Source organism: Rhinatrema bivittatum, chromosome 15 (genome assembly GCF_901001135.1).
Source record: "Rhinatrema bivittatum chromosome 15, aRhiBiv1.1, whole genome shotgun sequence".
Taxonomy (NCBI): domain Eukaryota; kingdom Metazoa; phylum Chordata; class Amphibia; order Gymnophiona; family Rhinatrematidae; genus Rhinatrema; species Rhinatrema bivittatum.
In genome coordinates this window covers 57,206,821-57,226,230 of record NC_042629.1, presented here as the reverse complement: position 1 = coordinate 57,226,230, position 19,410 = coordinate 57,206,821, and positions in this window count along the sequence as shown.

Sequence of the window (19,410 nt, the reverse complement as noted above, 5' to 3'; positions counted from 1 at the left end):
AGATTAATTAAAACCAAGGCTGGCCTTCGTCCTAAAGTTGAAGCCAGCAACTGGTGGGGAAATGAAGATTGTTCCAGTGCTAACAAAGTAGGCAGGTCCAGGCTTGACGGGATGTTTTTCTCTTCCATTAGATCATGGTTTGCTCATTTGATGTTCTTGGTCCTTCGGTTCTGCCCTTAAAAAGTAACGTTTTCAATGTTGCTGACACGTCCATGACTAAGATATGAACGAAGTTAAACCCCTGTCTCATAGTATCAGTGGTGAAAGCACCAATGAGTCATGCGGTGAAGAGCATTAGAATCAGGAATTAAATCCTTGGCATTACTAATGGAACGGACAAAAACAAGATGACCAGTGGAGTTGAACCATGTGGGAGATGATCCCTACCCTCCTGCCTTTAGACCCCATGGTCCCAGATAGTAGGACAGGAGCGTCAACTTTTAAATGCTCTTCTGGAGGATATTTGGGGGCATGTGTGGTGGACTTGGGGGAGACCTCTTATAGTCCCACTAAAATACATTGGATGTTTTGGGTTTTTTTTTAACCAAAATGTGGGACCATCCTCCAAAGGAAGTGGAGTCCGTTTAGCATTCCCTCCCTGAAAACCCGTGCCAGAGTTATATTGTGCAAACAGTCCAACAGGGATTCTGATGCACTTCATTTTTTAATCCCCCATCTCCTGTCATATTTACGTCGCCTTCCCTTCTGCCTCTTCCATTGCTGGACTTATTTCGGTTCTGTATTCATGGCCAAGGCTACTGTTTAACAGAGATGGATATTGCATTTTCTGGAAGATTTTGTATGGATATCTGCCATGCTGGTCATCAGTGCCGCCCTAGGCAGTGGTGTCACCCCACCACGTGATCTGTCTCCGGTGGCCTCGCCAGTGTATGCATTGCGCCACACGATGCCCCCCACATCGACTGTGGCACCCTGCTCACTTCCGGCGGCCGCCTAGTTCACCTATTGCCTCCCACCGGCCCTGCTGGTAATGGATTTATCTGTAAGATTGCCAGGATGAAGAGCCCCTGTTCCCCCTCACCTTCTGGGTCCTCACTCCTTTCTCCCTTTTTCTCCTTTTGCAGTGGAGGTTTTTCTCCTCCATTCTGCATCCTTTGCAAGCAGTTGTTCACCATAGCCAGTGACCTGTGGTCAGGGCCTTCTGGCTATTCACTGGATCCCCCCCAGACCAGCGGCCAACCACAAGTGGGTGAAACAAAGAGAGGCAGCTAGAAGGTGACCTGAGCAAGGGAAGGGTGTGGTCAGAGGAGGGGAAGGGAAGAGAGAAGGAGATGGCTATCTCCGTGCATCCCCTAACAATGCCGACTCTCTATCTACCCTCACAGCAGCCAGGGAAGCATTTCTGAGCACACAACTGCTTTTCCTGCCTCTGGGAGTGGCCTGAGTTACTGGAGTGGTTTAGTCTTTCCTCACCCCCTTCCCTCTCTCCTCCTCCTGCTTCTTTTCTCCATCCCTCTCTCCTCTGCTCCTTTTCCATCTCTCCCCCTCTTCTCATCTCTATTGCTTCACTCTTTTTTCGTTCTTAACTCTGCTGCTTCCTCTTTCTTTCTCTGCTCCGCTCCTTGTGTAACCGTAATTCCCTTAGACTGTTTTGCGGCCTGATGTGTTTGACATAATCTCTGAGGAAAAGCAATGCATTTATGACAAATCGGTCCTCAACTGAGGAACAGTGCGGCACAAACTATTAGAAACAACTGGTTTTCCACATGGTTGCTGGCTGTTTTCTAGGTGCTTGCTTTATTTTGAGAGAGTTATTGTACAAACAGAAGAATAAAAAATAATTCTACAAATAAATCTTTTGCATTCTTGGGGGCCGATGCAATAAAGTCGCGTAGAAAGCCGGTGCTAAACAGTCAGCGCCCGCTCTCTTAATGCACGCATGGCCCAATCAGTTTTTGTGACAGCTGTACGCCGGTCACAAAAACAGACACCAGGTTTATCGAGGTCGGTTTTTGTGGCTGTCCAGTTTTCATGATGGCTCCGACTGTCAATATTTTTCTTTTTTCTTTTTCTTTCTTTTATTTTTCATCCTACTTAATATCACAACGATATTAAGTAGGAGGCAGTACAGAAAAGCAGTTTCTTCTGCTTTTCTGTACTTTTTTTTGATGCACCCAGCGATTTAATGCCTGCTCCAGGCAGGCATTAATAGATGACAGTTAAATGTGCGTACGAGAGACACACTTTTTTTTTTGCATCAGGAGTGAATGCCTAATAGCCTCATTCACGTGCGTTTGCACATGATGATCGCTATTAGATTCACTCCGCGTTGGATGTGCATTGAATATGCGCTAATCCCCTTATTGCATTATGGGATTGATTAGCGCCTATTCTACCCACGTCCGACTGCAGGTTAACAGCGCGCCATATTGCATCGGCCCCTTGGTGTTGCTACATTGAATTTGCAAGGACATGGCTCTCTTACTGTACTCTGCACCTCTGATTAAAAGATTCATATTCATCTCTGTCCCTGGAACCTAAAAGCAGTGAATCCTTCACTGGATGTAATTCCAAGGGAAAATTATCTTAATAATGACCAGCAAATGTAGAAAATGCCGGTTAGCAAGACTCAAGCACAATGTGGGAATAGGAAGAGGAGATAATAGTAGGAAAGATAGTGCTTGTGAGAAAAGGAAAAATGCAGTTGTATTTCCCGGGGTGACACTGTCAGTACTTTTCTATTGGTTCTGGTGATACAGAACCAAAATGCTGGTTTAACTTGAGTCTATTTAATTGCAGTGATAAAATACCCTTCTAATTAAAATGAATAAAGCCATTTTTTTAAATGAATGTTTAAGCAGCTGCTCATGTTTCATATCTGTGTCTTGAGTCTGCAACACCATTAATATTTGTTTCATTGCTAGAGAGATGATAATGACGAACCAAAAGAACTGGAAGGAGGTGATTATGCTTGAAATATGACCCGCATTGGTCCTTCAGCCTCAGATAGGTATGTTGTCTTTTATTAATGGAATGTCTTGGCCATCAGACAACATTAATTGCCTATATGAAAATGTCTTCCATTATAGGAGTTACCATCAATTTACTGTATAGGTGGCTATCATATGAACATGTGAATTCAATTGTTCTTAACAAAATGTGATTTTTTTTTCCATCCTTTTCATTATTATTCATTTTTTTATAGCACTTTGCAGTTTCAAAGCAACATTTCTTAATAATAAAAGGGTAATTTTCAAAGAGGCAGCAATGCTCTTAGGCCCAAGGTTGTTTTGATTTTGTGAAAATAGCGATAATACAAAAAGGGAAACTTCCTTTTGCAAATCCCATTGGCCTCAGCACCACCATGTTGGGGTTTTTTTTAACCCTCAGTGCTTTACAGGTGCAAAGGATGCTGGTTAAATCCATGAAAGTCAGGCACAGAGATCTCAAAATGGCCTCCCTCAGCCTCATTCTCAGTGCTGACTCTTTCCTGCTGAGGGTTTGGGGCAATCGTGAAAGGGTTTTTTTCCGGATTGGTAAACAGCTATTTTATCCGTGGAAGTCCCTTTGAAAATTGCCCCCTAATTGCGGAGCACTTTGTCAGGGTCTGAGTGCAAAAGGAACACGACTCAGTGGCCATGCTGTTAACTGAGCTTTAATGAAAAAGCAGAGTCCAAAAAAACCCATAACGGATGTCCCCTGTCTTACAACTGCAGGAGAGGCAGTCGATATTAATCAAGATGTGATTCCCCTTACTGGGTACCAAGGGAAGAGATCCAACGTGGGTAATGGTTGTCCTGTACAGATCCCCCCCCAGCTGTACACTTGAAAGAACGTTGTGTCGTGAGGGGCATCCTTGCTGGCTAGCACTTAAAAACAGCTGGGGAACCAGGATGGCTCTGTCTTTGACCGATGAGATCCTGGCTGGGGGTGGCCCAGCCCCCACTATGCCTGGGAAGGTAACAGTAGTAGTTGCTTTCCCCGTTGCCCACCTGGCCAGAGCTTCCACCCTCCAGCATGACGGCCAGTGGTTCAACTCCCTTACACATTTGCATATTCAAATTTAAAACACTGGTACTTAACGATTATAAATCCGAGTCTCTGGAAAACATCAACAGGATTTCCCGAATGCATGGTTCTGTGTTCCTTTATTAATTTGCATTGGAAGGGTGTTATTTGTATTATCTTGATACTGTTTTTGCTGCTTTCTTGGGCTGTTTACTTGCTTTTGCTGTTTGGATGTGCTTGGGTTATTTTTCCTGCTTAGTTGGTGAGCAGTCTGTTTCATGCAGGGTGTTTGAGATGCTAAGAAGGGTGGGGAGAATAGGATTTTAAAGTGCCCGTCCGTTTTTAACTGCTATGTTTTAATTTCTCTGCCTGTATATTTTGTTGTGCACTGCCTTGGGCAGGTCTTGCATGGGATTTGGCATATATAATAAATAGACGAAGTGAACTGAAATAATGCTACCTTGGACAATCCTCTTTCATGGGGGGGGGGGGGGTTAGGATTCTTTCCAAGAGTGGGGAAACGAAGCAAACTGACAGCAAGACCTGCACAGTCACAGGCTCTGACCTCCCCTCCCCCACAGCATGAAACATCAGTGCTCCCTGCTCACCATTTGTAAGCTCTTTGTAGCGGGGGCGTTTGGTCACGTTATCTCCAGATAAAGGACTATGTACTTGATCTACAAAGAAGTTCAAAGTTTTTTCTTTGCAGAAAACAGGGACCATCTATTCCTGTGATTTCTCTTGCATGATGCAGCACACACTAGGGACGTGGCTACGAAAAGGTTTGGAGCCAGGGTGTCACACTCGGGCTGCAGCTGGCTCTTGCGTGATGAGTATTAGTGAGATTCATTTGCATACAGTGATTCCCGTCTGTCCTGGAGGGGAGGGCCAGCCTTTGATCCCCCTGCCTTAGGGAGCGGTGCCCCATGTGCAGGATACAGCTATGGGGTGTTTTCCCTGGATTTTTTTTTTTTTTTTTGTCATGCCCTTCCTGCATTTGTGGTCTGGGGTTTACTGTCGTTTCTGTTTTTCTGTGAATGACATCACACTCCCCAGTCATGGAAGATGTGACTCCTTCCCAGTCTCCCGCATTCCCGCTTATTAAGAAACGCTGATCCTTATAGTGCACAAAACCAGTTTTGTTTTTGGTTTGTATCCTAACACCTCTTAATTATGGGTACTGAGAGCAGAAGATGCCTTGTTTGTGGCCGGAGAGGGGTTTCCCAGGCAACACTGACTGCTGTACCACAGGGAGAGAGCCACGCACGCACAGCGCGTGCGCAGTCCAGGGACCGGCCAGCTGTTCAAACTGGTCTCCCCAGGTAGAAGAGGCTTTAAAACTCTTCCCTGGATCTCCCCAGTGCTTGCTTATTGTTTCTCTCTGTCCGTCCTGACGGGGAAGGCACTGTCCCTTATATGCTGCTGTACAGCGCTGTGTACAGAACCGTTTGGTAGCAGTAAAAGGGCAGGCTCAGAATTGCCCAGCACACACCCACCCCACTCTGCACCAGCACAGAACAGGCCGAGCACTTATTTTGAGTATATGATGTTTTCAACGTCTTGGTGAATGTGGTATGAGCATTAATTGTATTTTTATGCATGAGTGATTTGTTGGTGATTGTATTTTTGTATGGTTTTTATGTGTTTAGATAATTATCAATAAACAGCTTTTTGTTAATTATATAGCTGTGATACACTAACAATTGTTTGATGTGTTTTAATTGTTGAGAAGGTTGCGCTGGCCATCTTTGGCCTAGATTTACTAAGTTGCGATTATGGCTACAACTGATAAACCCTGTATACTGCGCAGTATAGCCATATCACGGCAACGTCGTGTGGCCTAGGTCCAGACCCTGGACTTTGCCCCCATCACGTGAGAGGGGTTAAGTCAGGTTGCAACGCCATCTTGGAAAATGGTGGTGACCGGGCCCAGAGCAAGGTGACGCTCCGGGACCCCCATTAACAATCAGTGCTTCTATTTTGAGGTACAGGGAGAGTTTGGAGGGTGGGGGTAGGGGGTAGGGTCTTTTTTTTTAATGACTGGGGTTTGGGGGGGGGGAGGGCCACTTGACCCCAGGGATATTTATTTTCTTATATGAACTGGGATGGGGGCTGATGGGGACTTTGGAAGGGGGGGTTACTTTTTTTCATGCAAGGGCAGGGATTAGGGAAGGGGTGGCCCCACGCTGCGCGGTTGGACTAGTGGGGGTCCAGATCTGCCTCGGAAGATGATTTGGTGGGTTTGTGAGGGGGGGGGTGTTTAGGGCCCCTTGACACTTTAATGCAATGGAGGACCCACCGTAGGCCCAGTATCGCAGTGCGATTTGTTTATTTATTTATTTGTCACATGTTTGCGCAGCGATAAAAATCACATTGCAGTACTGCCATGATATTTTGTCAGGGAGGGGCTCAATATCGCAAGGACATCCCCCCCTGATGTTGATAAAAAAAAAAAATTGCAGCTTTGTAAATCTCCCCTTTAGTTGCTGCCGATCTGTATGATTGCAATACTTATTACATTACCCATTCTCTGCACTTATTTTAGCAAAAGGAAGTCTTGTCTTACTAATTAGAATTTTTTGAAAGTGTAAAAAACCATAGACAAGGGCGAGCCAATCGCTATACTGCATCTGTATTTTCAGAAGGCATTTGACACAGTCCCCCATGACAGACTCCTCAGGTACTGACAGTATGGGTTGGTAAGTGGTTAAAAGTCCAGAACCAGATATCTGGACTAAATGGTCAGTTTTCTCAATGAAGAGAGGTAAATAATCGAGTGCTTCAGGGATCTGTACTGGGACCAGTGCTGTTTAACATCTGGGAAGAAAGAACAATGCGTAAAATTTGCAGATGACACAAAATCATTAGAGTTCAAACATGAGCGGACTGTGAGTTGTTGCAGAAAAATCTTGCCAGGCTAGAGAACTGGGCATCTAAATGGCAGATGAAATTTAATGTGGACAAATGCAAAGTAATGCACAGTACGAAAAATAATCCCAATTACAGGCGAACCATGCTGGATTCCATATTAGAAGTCACCACCCAGGAAAAGGATTTTGTAGTCCTTGTTGACAATGCGATGAAGTCCTCAGCTCAGTGTGTGATTGCAATCAATAAAGCAAACATTGTGAATTATTCAGAATGGAATGGAGAAAAAAGCTTTGACTATCATGAACTAAATTAAAAGACTTGGTCATTCAGTCGTGTCGATCGCACTGTCGGGCCTGTCTGTGGCCACCAGAAGGTGTCGGGAAGGTGCAATATGCTTTGTCTGCAAAGTGCAGTCGCAGGCACACACACCCACGGACACAGGCATGCATAACTACAGGAATAGGTACGCACATGCAAGCAGGCACACACAGGCAGAAATACACACACACACACACCCCTAAACACTCTCTCTCACTCACACACACACACACACACTCTCATACACTCACTCACACAAAAGAATGCTGCACACATTACCCCCCAAACACAAAGATCCATCTCCTATACAAACCCACTTACATCCCCCCCCCAAATATGTCCCCTTCACACACATCCAATTTATGCACAACCTCCTACAAACATCTCTGCACACTTTCCCTTACAACCAACCAGATCTACTACCTACAAATACATAGCCACAGCCCCCTGCACCCAAAAACACTTCCATCCCTTCAGATGCATCCCCCTCACACTCAAACTACCACAGCCCTACACCCTACATCCCAAACACAAACCTCCATCCCCCATCACACACATTCAGACAGCAATCCCATCTCTCCCCAGCCTCACACCACACCTACTCCTACAAATCTCTGTTGAAAAGCATTCCTAGGCAGACTTCCTGCTGTTTTGTTTTTTTTATTCCTCTGGATGGGGTCATTGATGTGGAGTTTAACATCCCCAATCATCTTTAAAGTTGGCTGCTAATCCAGTACCGAGTGCTCCACACAGCAGCTCTGCTAGTTCACCTTAGTACTACAAGAAAATGTTTCTCTTCTCACTCCTAAGAAGTGCAGAAACACTGTATATGTTTTATCAGCACAGTTTATTAAACCAGCTCATTTTCCTCTCTTATCTTTTCATAGCCACCCAATTAAAAGTGATTTATGACCCGCAAAGGCAGTCGCAGCCTTTAACAGGCTGGCATGCAGGAAATGCTTTGTCACCCCAGTGACATGAGTAAAGGAAGCCTTTATAGCCACCATCACAGCCATTCCAGCCAGGGAAAGGAGAGAGAGCCCAGAGGAGCAGGGGGGCACCAGTTCGGGAAGGGTTAGGCACACTAGCCCACTCTTGGAAGTGCGGCACTGAAACTGCGCCCCCATGGACAAAAGTGGGTCATCTCCAGAGCCGCTTCTTTCAGCACCTCGAAAAAGTACACGAAGATCAGGAGAAGCAAAGGAAAAGGACCTGCTCATCCTAACGAATTTCATGCTCTGTTAACACAGTTCACACACATCCTTTGTAGCATTCAAGCAGCTACAAAATGTGGAATTGAGGATGTGGTCAAAATTCAGTCAGTGTGTGTGTGCAGTAATTACAGCGCCATCAAGTGGGGGAAAATACAATTCTGGCGGCAGTCACTACAGCTTTCCCTTCAGCCAAACCAAGGAGACCATGCAGTGACGACGGCTCCCTCCAGTGAACAAAAATGTGCACTACAACTGTGGAGCCTGGAATATGTTGAGTTGGAAGTTAAAGAAGGGCCTGCTTCCGAATTTCACAGGCCAGCCAGGATCGGCTGCTGTTTGCAGATCATCAGGTTAACACAGCAGAGTGGGGGGGGGCATAAGTCTTGATGAAGCAGAGTCCCATGACCTCGTGTGGAGCTGGAAGAGAGCGATAGAGGTCCACAGTCAAGATAGCCGTGAGAGGAAATTAAAGGCCTGAACACACACACACTCACTCTTTCTTTCTCTCTTGAAAGGGGAAGACTGGCAGAGTAGTTTGAATAGGAAATAGCAATAGCAATGCAAAGGAGGGGAAGAGGGATGGGAAAATAGGGAGACGCATATGAAGAGAGAGCAATCATCAAACTGAAAAAAAAAAGCACGGCCCCTCAGTCTATTCCTTCACTTTTCAGAGCCCCTTGTCACCCCTTGTCAGAGAGACGGTGGTGGATCAGAAAGATGGAGGGGAACCTGTCAAGCATTTAACGAACGAGACTTGAATGATTTCCTGATATTTAAGGGGGCGATGGCGTTGAAGTCTGTGGACGTGAATGATGTGGGAAAGAGATTTTCCTTGTGGAGTCGATAATGCCACCAACCTTTTGTCTTTCGGTTTCCATCTCTATCAAGGCATTCCCCAATGAAGGCTCTGAAGTCTCATATTCGCACTTCATCCGGAGAATCCTCCACCATTACTATTTCCTAGCTCCGTTCATTCCCCCATGACTCAACCCTCAGTGACTCCCTTCATGCATCCTGAATCCTACTTGTAGGTGCTGCTGTTGTGCAATGGATGGGATTTTTGCACCCCCACCCAGGGATGGATTTAGGATTTTGCCAACCCCCTCCCCCACCTCCTGTAAGGCTCTGTTAGACTTAAGAAATAGCCACTACTTATTACTGCCTGATAGCAGCATGGGGATCTGTCCACTGTTTGGGTTCTTGCCAGCTACTTGTGACCTCGACCAGTGTTGGAAACAGGATGCTGGGCTTGATGGGACCTTCAGTCTGACCCAGTATGGCAACTTCTTATGTTCTTATGGAGATATTCGTCCATAAGCAGACCAGGAAATGAGCCCTGTTTGGTTCTGTTTATTGATGAAGGATAGAAAGTAAAAGGATGGAAGAAATCTTTCAGAGAAACCAGTAGAAGGAAATCCCCCTACTGCAGGAATGTGGTAACCCCTCCACACATTATCGAAAATGCTTCCTTTGTATGAATTAGTGACACTCTGGGACAATAATCCTTCCAGAAATGTTCTGTAGAATCAAAACGCTGTTGGGGGGGGGCAAGATGGCCGCTGCCATGATCGGATGCTAAGCCCTGCTCTTCAGGTCAGTGCTAGTATTACTTGATTCTTTACAAACTATTTTCCCTTACGCAGTCCCACTGGAACTCTGTCAAGTAGACTGTCCCATCAATGGAGGTAGAGGAAAAGCACCCCAAGTGCTTTCTAGCTCCCTTGTGTGGGCTGCTGTGTTGGTTGCTTCTTGTTCATATAAAAAGGGGGAAATATTTAGGAAGGGTGTGGATTTTCTTAGGAGGAGGAGTGTATTTGTGGTGGTCTCTTTTCTCTAGTAACTCCCTTTTGGAAGTAGGTAAGACTTTTTTGTTTTCAGTTACTATTTCTATTGCAGGATGTTTCTATCCACTCTTCCTTCTATATTTTTGTTGGAGGAGAAAGTAGTGGAGTCTCTCATCCAGAAGAGGTTCATCGGTCCATCAGACGGTACCAAGGGAACTGGATCTCCATCCATTCCTGGGAAAAGAGAGGAAGATTAGGAAGTACGGAGAAGCACGGCCCTGCCACCAGTGATCATCCACAATATAAATCATTCTGATACTCAAGGAGAAGGAGGTCCCCCAAAAATATCACCAGAACGGGATGACAGAGGATGGGAGTGAAGCTGAGCTTCAAGACACAAAATTTAAGGTATGGACAAATGGGGGGAAATGATTTTGGACCAAGTATCGCCACCAGTTAGAGGAAGCTTCAAAATGGCCGTAAATTGGGAGGGAGAAATCTGGATGGGTCTACTGAATAAAAGAACAATCTGCAGAGTCTCAGATGTATTTGAAAGGATTATGTAATGGACTGTATTGAATAAGGACATGTACCTTGTCATTAACTTCAATTTAAAATGAATTATCAGTAAAGTTATATTGGAACCACATCAAGAGTCCAGAATGTTTTTTGCGGTATACCTGTTTGTAAACTGTTAGAACAAGGCCCAGAACCTTGGAGAGGAATCTCCCCGCCCTTCTGACAGTGAATCCTGGAAAGAGAGTGGGCTCACGGGAGGAAAGGACATCTTGAAATCAAAGTCTGCCTTTGGGCTCCTCAGTGAAGACCTCAGCCCAGGGGGTTACACAGGGGAAGCATAAAGGCGAGGCTTAGCCTGGCGGTGCAGTCCGAGGACCCATGGACAGGCATCTGAGCCACCAGGGACAGCGTCTGGATTGTAGCACAAGCAATGAGCAGGAAGAAGGCTCCCTGGTCCCTGGGAGTTTCAGTGCTCCAACCCCACCACTGCCAACGATGACTCGGTGCTTGGCTGCTTTTCCTAAGGCCGGCGTGCCGCTGATACGGGATGTGGAGAGAATGGACGCTGAAGCAGTATTTAGGATTATGTGCAACTGAAGATCAGCAAGTGGGCCCAGACTGTGGACAGCACTTCTGCCCAGGTCAGTCTGGCCTCTTTATCTCCTGGCAGGCTTCCCTTGCCTATAGACAGCATGACCAACATCTGTATACTTCACTGACCACTAGGAAAGGCAGAGCTTTCGTTGATGTATGGGAAGCAGTTACCAGGACCCAGAATCTGCTGGCTAATTCTGTTTCTCTGTTATTTTCCTCTACTAAAGCCACAGTAACCAAGCTGGCAGACCATGATAGGGAAGGGTTGGTGATGTAGAAGACATGACTGGCAGGATGGGCTCCCAGATTACATCTCTGCAGTGTGTTAGCTCAGCCCATATAAAACACAGTTTGGTTTTGCATTCCCAATGAAACGCTTCAGAAAAGGCAGCCAGGATCCAGAACTTGCGCTGCCTTCATTTTTCCCAGGATTAGGCTGCTCTATCCTCTCAAGACCTTTTTAAAGAAATACTGGAGGGAACTGGACTGCCCAAATTGTATTACGTCCCCCCTGGATTACGTAGTGAGAATATGGAGGAGGGGATGTTGGGCGCTGCAGGACGCCATTACCACTGGGGTCACCGGGCTTTTATCCCTGGGCTCCGAGATGGACAAAAAACTTGATTCTGAGGTTCTGTTTCAAGTTTAAAAATATCTGGGGGGGAGGTTGGGCTTTGAATGTTGTTTTTCATGTAAAATCTGTTGTGCTAAACGCATTTTTTCTCTGGGAAAGTTGTGGCGTGAGTTTAGGAGAAGAAGGCCTAAGGGCTGGCGCTTGGTTCCGCCTTTATTTCTAGATTTCCATACAAACGATTCTTGAGCTTTCAGGGGAATAAGTACAGCTTGTTTGACCCTTCAGTTGGAAGACGGTTTATGTGATGAGGTTTCATGATGGTTATGTTTTTCTTTATTTGGGTACAGGTGGGCATTGGGGTAATGCAGGATTATTATTTGAAATTTTGTAATTTGAGATTTTTCTTCTATTCTTGTGCCCCCCCCCCCCCCCCCCCATTATGTGGGCTGAACACAATCTCGCAGTATGGGTTTCATTGGGGTTTGGTTTTTCTTTTTCCTTTTTAATATATTTCAGATGCCTGAATTGTGTTTTCTTATGGTTTTCTGAGAAAAATTAAATTAAAAAAAACAAACAATATAGTCACTAAAATAGAAAGAACCAACTGAATTGGGTTTTGGCAATGTTCAGTAAGAACAGACTGATCTCCAGAGCCAGGCTTTGAGATCTCAATGCTCAAGAAGGAGGTTTCAGACTAGAGGGGGTTTCCTGGACTGTCCTGTAAATGCAGGAAGATAAATCGGCTCCCTTACGAGGAAAGGCTAAAGAGGTTAGGGCTGTTCAGCTTTGAGAAGAGATGGCAGAGGGGGGGGGGTGGGATAAGATAGAGGTCTTTAAAATCATGAGAGGTCTAGAACGGGTAGATGTGAATCAGTTATTTACTCTTTCAGATAATAGAAGGACTAGGGGGCACTCCATGAAGTCAGCAAGTAGCTCATTTAAAGCAAATTGGAGAAAATTCTTTTTCACTCAACGCACAATTAAGCTCTGGAATTTGTTGCCAGAAGATGTGGTTAGTGCAGTTAGTGTAGCTGGGTTTAAAAAAGGTTTGGAGGGGAAGTCCATTAACTGCTATTAATCAAGTTGACTTAGAAAATAGCCACTGCTATTACTGGCATCAGTAGCATGGGATCTTCTTAGTGTTTGGGTACTTGCCAGGTTCTTATGGCCTGGTTTGGCCTCTGTTGGAAACAGGATGCTGGGCTTGATGGACCCTTGGTCTGACCCAGTATGGCAACTTCTTATGTTCTAAAAATGATTGCTGGCATCAGCCTTCATTCATTGCATTTTATCCTCCTTTCCACTTGCTTCTTGCATTAATCTGACCCCTATGAATGGAATAAATGAGAACATCTAGTGAGAGCAGAAAATCACGGGCAAACTCCTCCAGCGTTAATCTTTTTAGCTAGCGGCCTCCTTCTAAAGTAATCTCATACCTGGGTTTTCATTTTCCCAGTCACCTCAGCGTTGCGCAGTCCTCGGACAGATACCTCTAGCTGGCAAAAGCCTCAACTGTCTCTCACTCTGTTGGGCTATATTTAAAGCAGGAGTGCCCTCTGGTGGCAGACTCCTGGTACTGCGGATCTTATGAGCATCTCTCCATTCATGGGACGCGACAAGGATTTTCCAGTATTATTTTGCCGGTGGGGGCTTCCACAAATACAAAGCACAGTTCCTGGAATAAAGAGCTTCATCTCTCCTGAGAATGCATCGAGGCATCATAAGCACAGGGTTTATCTTGTAGTAGGTTTGGGACTTCAGGAAATCAGAGATTGTTTATTAAATAGTTTTCATGAGTAAAGGGCTCATTTCATGGCAGATTAAACTCGTTGGAAATTATAGTCCCCGGGAAATAGAATAAAGGCTCCATCTTCCACTAGAATATAGTTCCCCAGGAACGGAGGCGTCATTGAGGAGCCTGAAGCTGTCTCTCTCTGCCACCGAAAAGGACTGTTATGTTGTTGTAAACCACTCTAGGTCCTTTTGGGAAAAAGAGCGGGCTAGAAATTGAAATTGGAAATAGAAAGAGACAGCTGGAAACAGGGTTGCATTTGCTGGCCAAATAGGAAGGAGCTTGCGGCCTGAAGAGAGAGTCTGGATCCCTGGGAGGGAGGAGAATCATCACTAATATCTGCTACAATATGAAGAAAGGGAGCTGCTTCTGTCTCCAGAGAAGAGAGAGCCCTCTGACCCTCTGCAGAGAGGCTAAAGTGCTCCAGTAGTGCTATATGTACACCTGCAGCACTGGTTGGCAGGGCCAGTGCTAGAGTTTTTGCTGCTCTCATCCCCCTCCCCCTCCCCCCTTTCATTCAGTCTCTGACTTGAACCCGCTTCCAGCAACCTAAACTTTAAAAACTCACCTCCCCCCACCCTCCGGGTCTTCACCCCCTTCCCCGGAACCCATTACCAATGCAAGTGTATTAGTTGCCCTAGGCAAACGTTATACCCTTTCAACCCCCTACCCTGCCCTCTCCAGGCACACAGTTACAAATAAATAAATAAACAGATATTACATGAAAAAGAATATTCAAAGTATAATCTTCTGAGATAAAAAAAAATATATCACAAAATGTTTATTATATTTACATGCACTGCTGTGGTGCCAACTGGAAAACCTTGCACAAAAAGACAGAACCCATATGGTATTAGGGCTACTGTAACGCGTGTTGAATGTCTGCTTGACCCTCAGAAAGTCGTGAGGAAATTACAATTAAAATATAATAAACCTCCCACACCAAGACACTGCTAGCACTTAAAAAGTAACAACCCCATGTCCTCTCTGCTAATCCATGACAATTTCAGGGCATCTGGAAATCAAAAGTTCCCAGTATGGATAACCAGGAATTTTTTACAATCCTTATTAATTGTAATTATTGCATGTTATTTGATGTGTCTGTTTTGAAAATGTTATTGGTGTCTGGAAAATATTTATATGAGGTTTTAATTATTGAATGTTATTCTATTCATTAGTTTTAAATTATTCTTTTTATTGGTATGGTATTTCTAATTTTATTGTTTTATGAGGAATGGTAGTGCTTCTGTTTTTCCATTGTTGCAGTGCATACAGAATTTGGCTTGTTGCGGTTTCCAGTTCAATTTGTCTGTACATTTCTATTTATACTGTATGTCTCTTTATTTGTATTTGAGCATCTTATCTGTGTTTTGCATGTGTGACTGAAGTGAGGTATTTCATTAGTGTGTAGTTTTTATGTAGGAATCTATAGCAGCTTGGCTTGTTCTGTTTTCCTAATAGAGGGTGTATTACTGTTTTAGGCCTGGTGTAATATTTGCAGTATTAGTTTTCATAGGTAGAGTTGGTACTGTTTGATTGCTGACAGTTAGTGTTGTTTGGATATAGAAAGTTTATTGCACTGTAATTCTATTTTCTCGTGGCTCTCTGAGGGTCAGGGTCATGCCCATGCCCAAGATGCATTACAGTAGGTCTAATACCATATGGGTTCCAAGTGTGTCTTGCTTTTTTGCAGAGTTTTCTGGTTGGCACCTCAACAGTGCATGTAAATATAATATACATATTGTGAAATTTTTACCTCAGAAGACTGCTTTGAATGTCCTTTTTCATTAAAAATCTGTAATTATAAATGCATATTATTTAATTGTATGTGAGGAGGGTGTGTTGGGATGGGGACAAGGTTTGTAAGGCTTTCCTAGGGCACCTACTACCCTTTGCACTGGCAGTGGGCATTGTTGTACAAACATTTAACAGTCTCCCAACTCGCGGTGTCGTGTGTTGTGAAATGGGCGAGGGTACAGTTTTTCACGTGGCCATAGATGCCACATTGGCTGGCTATGGTTCTGAGTGCTATATACCTGCAGACAGGGTAAAGTGCTTTGGTTAACAGTGTTTACCCGCAGCACCTTTAACACCGAATAATGCCATATGTACTCCTAGAGTACACTGTCTAATACTGCCCTACAGCCACAGGCAGGGCAAAGCACTCTGACTATCTATAGTTTTCGGGTGGGGACTTTGTGCACGAGATTCATATTTTATTTCTGAAGGTGAAGGAATAGAACAGTTGGGATAAAGAGGATATGACCTACAGATGAGACATAAATCACATGTGTCACTGGGGGAGATCACACCTGACAATTATCAAGTCCTGCTACTATTTCACACCATCAAAAGGTCATTTAGCCCCTGGCAGCATTAAACTTATGAACTTATGCACATAAAAAAATACGTGTGTGTTTTTTAAATAGTTGGGAAAAAGTATGTGCTTTCAATGCATTGCAAGTATTCGCCCATAACCATATATATATGCACATAAATTTGGGGGTAGACGTACAGTATATGTATTTTTTTTTATAACCTGCTCGTACCTTGTATGCGCAGGATATAAAGTCCTGTCCTAGATCTCCACGCGGCCACATACGCGCACGTAGTTTGAAAGTTACCCTCCCTGTGCTTATCCCATGCCCTTTTTGAGTTCCAGTGTTCTTGTCCTCTCCATGTCCTCTGGGAGGGCGCTCCATGCATCCACCGCCCTTTCCATGAAGAAAACGTTCCTGAGTCTGCATCCATGGCGTTTCATAGCATTCCCCCCAAATTCTACAGCTTCCTTTCCATTGGAAAAGATTTGATTCATGTGTATCACTGATAACCTTTCAGGTATTTAAAAGTTCGTATCATATCTCCCCTGTCTCTGCTCTACTCCTGGTGCCCGATAGCAGGTATATGCATATATTTCTCCATGCAATTAACAGCAGGAAAAACTGCTGATGCTGAATGCATCTTCAGCATACATAAGCTCATATTCTTGGAAAGGCGTTGAGGACTTTCTCAAGAAAATATAAAAAGGATTTTTGCACTGTATTTCAATTCAAAATAAGTGACATTTCACTGTTAAGTTGTAACATACATCTTTACTTGCTAAATAGTTGATTTTTGTACTTGGTACATTTTGTATTTGTTATATAGCTTAAATATTGTTTAGAAACTAACAATGTGAATGGTTTTCAGTAATAATTGACTTTTTTTGCACTCTCAGAGGTGTGAATCTTTATGCAAAATTATGCAAATTTTGAAAAATCTGCCACCAAATTTGCTAATTCTTGTCACAGAATTTCATAAAATCTGCCGCAGGAAACTGGGGGCTCTGATGACAGACTCACCAGACTATTAAACTCTATTAATCAGGGGGTGGGAACAAATGCCCACAGGTAAACAGCACACACACAGTAATCAGAATGAAGTCTTGGGTAGGTTCAGAGAGAGTCCTGAGTTAGAAGTAAGATATACTGAAGCAGTACAGAATTGGAAGTTGTTAAAAATACCAGCTGGAAATTGAAAGACTGTGAATTAGGGATAACAATGGAGCTGGTCAAGTAGCAGTGCAGGAACTGGTGCAAATCCTAGGAAGAAGAGGGGCTATAAAATTATTTATGGATCTAGTCTCCACAAATGTGTCCAACCCTTTTTTAAACTCATTGATACTACTAGCCTTAAAATGATTTTCTGAATAATAAGTGAATTGTTCATTGACTGATAAAAATGCTTTCTTAAATTTGTTTTAAATCTGCTACCTGTTCATTTTAGGGAGAGTCCCCTAGTCCTAGTATTGTTTCATAATGTAAATAACCATTCCCTATTAACCTGCTCAATACCACACAGTTTTATAAACCTCTGTCATATCCCCTCAAAGTTGTCTCATTTCCAAAGCAAAGAGCCATAACTTAGCCTTTTAAAAGATGCCTTTCTGGATTTAATAGTCTTTCATAGCACTATTTAATCATGCTGACAGTCATGTGATTTTCCTTCAGCCTTTTGTAATGCATGGAATACATTTTATCTGGACTTCTATAGAAACAGAGAAATGACGGCAGAAGAAGACCAAATGGCCCATCCAGTCTGCCCAGCAAGCTTTCACACCTTTTTTTTTTCCCTCATACTTATCTGTTACTCTTGGCCCTTATTAGTAACTTTTTCATTCTAGTTACCTTCTATCCCCGCCATTGATGTAGAGAGCAGAGCTGGAGCTGCATCTAAGTGAAGTATCTAGTTTAATTGGTTAGGGGTAGTAACCGCTGCAATAAGCAAGCTACTCCCATGCTTATTTGTTTACCCGGCCTGTGCCATTCAGTCCTTGCTGGTTGATGTCTGAATATAAATCTTTTCTTTATCCCCCCTGCCGTTGAAGCAGTGAGTTGTGCTGGATATGTATTCCAAGTGAAGTATCAGGCTTAATTGATTTGGGGTAGTAACCGCTGTAAAAAGCAAGCTACACCCATAATTAATTGTTTACCCAGACTATGTAATTCAGACCTTGTTGGTTGTTGCCTGAATATAAATCCTCTTTTCCTCTTTCCCCCCTGCCGTTGAAGCAGAGAGGTATGCTGGATATGCATTGAAGTGAAGTATCAGACTTATTTGGTTTGGGGTAGTAACTGCCGCAACAAGCAAGCTACTCCCCTGCTTTTTTGTGGATGCAAATCCTTTTTTCCACATTTCCTCTTGCCGTTGAAGCATAGAGCAATGTTGGAGTCGCATTAACCGTGTGTATGTTTATTGAATAAGGGTATTAATCACCAGGTAGTAGCCGTCATTCCCGCAAGCCACCCCCATGCCTCTTCTCTTCATTCACATCCTCTAGACTTTATGGATCCACAGTATTTATCCCACGCCCCTTTGAAATCCTTCACAGTTGTGGTCTTCACCACTTCCTCCGGAAGGGCGTTCCAGGCATCCACCACCCTCTCCGTGAAGAAATACTTCCTGACATTGGTTCTGAGTCTTCCTCCCTGGAGTTTCAAATCGTGACCAAAAGGGTATTTTTAAACAATATTCATACCTCAGGCAGATTTTTAACCCTTGCAACCACTCCTTTTAGTTTCTTCCTAATTTTCTTATTTTATCAGTCTCCCTGTCTCCCTTTTTGAAGTTAAACGCTACTGCTCTTTGGTGATTATATCAAATGTGATTGCAGTATCATAACTATTGCTAAGTGGCCCTACCGCTGTTACCCCAGACCCTGCAATCTACTGAGAATTAAGTCTAAAGTCGTTCCCTCCTTTATTGGTTCCAGGACCAGCTAGAGTGTATTCTCCTCCTTCCCATCACCTTCCCCTCTCCTTATGGTAAGGGGGGGTGAATATGCTCTCTCTGGTTTGACTTTCCAACTAGTTTTTAATGTACATTGTGCCCAGGAACTGTTTCATAGGCAACAAACACTGGTAATGAGACAGAAGAAACCTCCCTAGCTCCAGCACTATCTCCCCCCCCCCCCCCCCACCCAAATACGTAGATTGTACATCCTCATTGTTTGATTTGGTCTATCGTGTTTCTATCATGTCCTCCCTTTGATGAAAAAAGAGATGGGGACATGACAGAAATGTTAAAGTGTTTGATAGCATTTGATAAATTATGGGAAGGGAAAATCTTCCACAGAAAAGGAACTTCTGTATGAAAGGCTCTGATTTGTGAGGAGATCCTTGTTTGCAGAGAAGGTGATGGATATTTGGAATAGCCTAATGGCAGCCAGGACCATAACACAAGTTAAGCCTGCTTTGGGACAGACAGAGATCCCAGTGGTAAGGTCAGACAACGGTA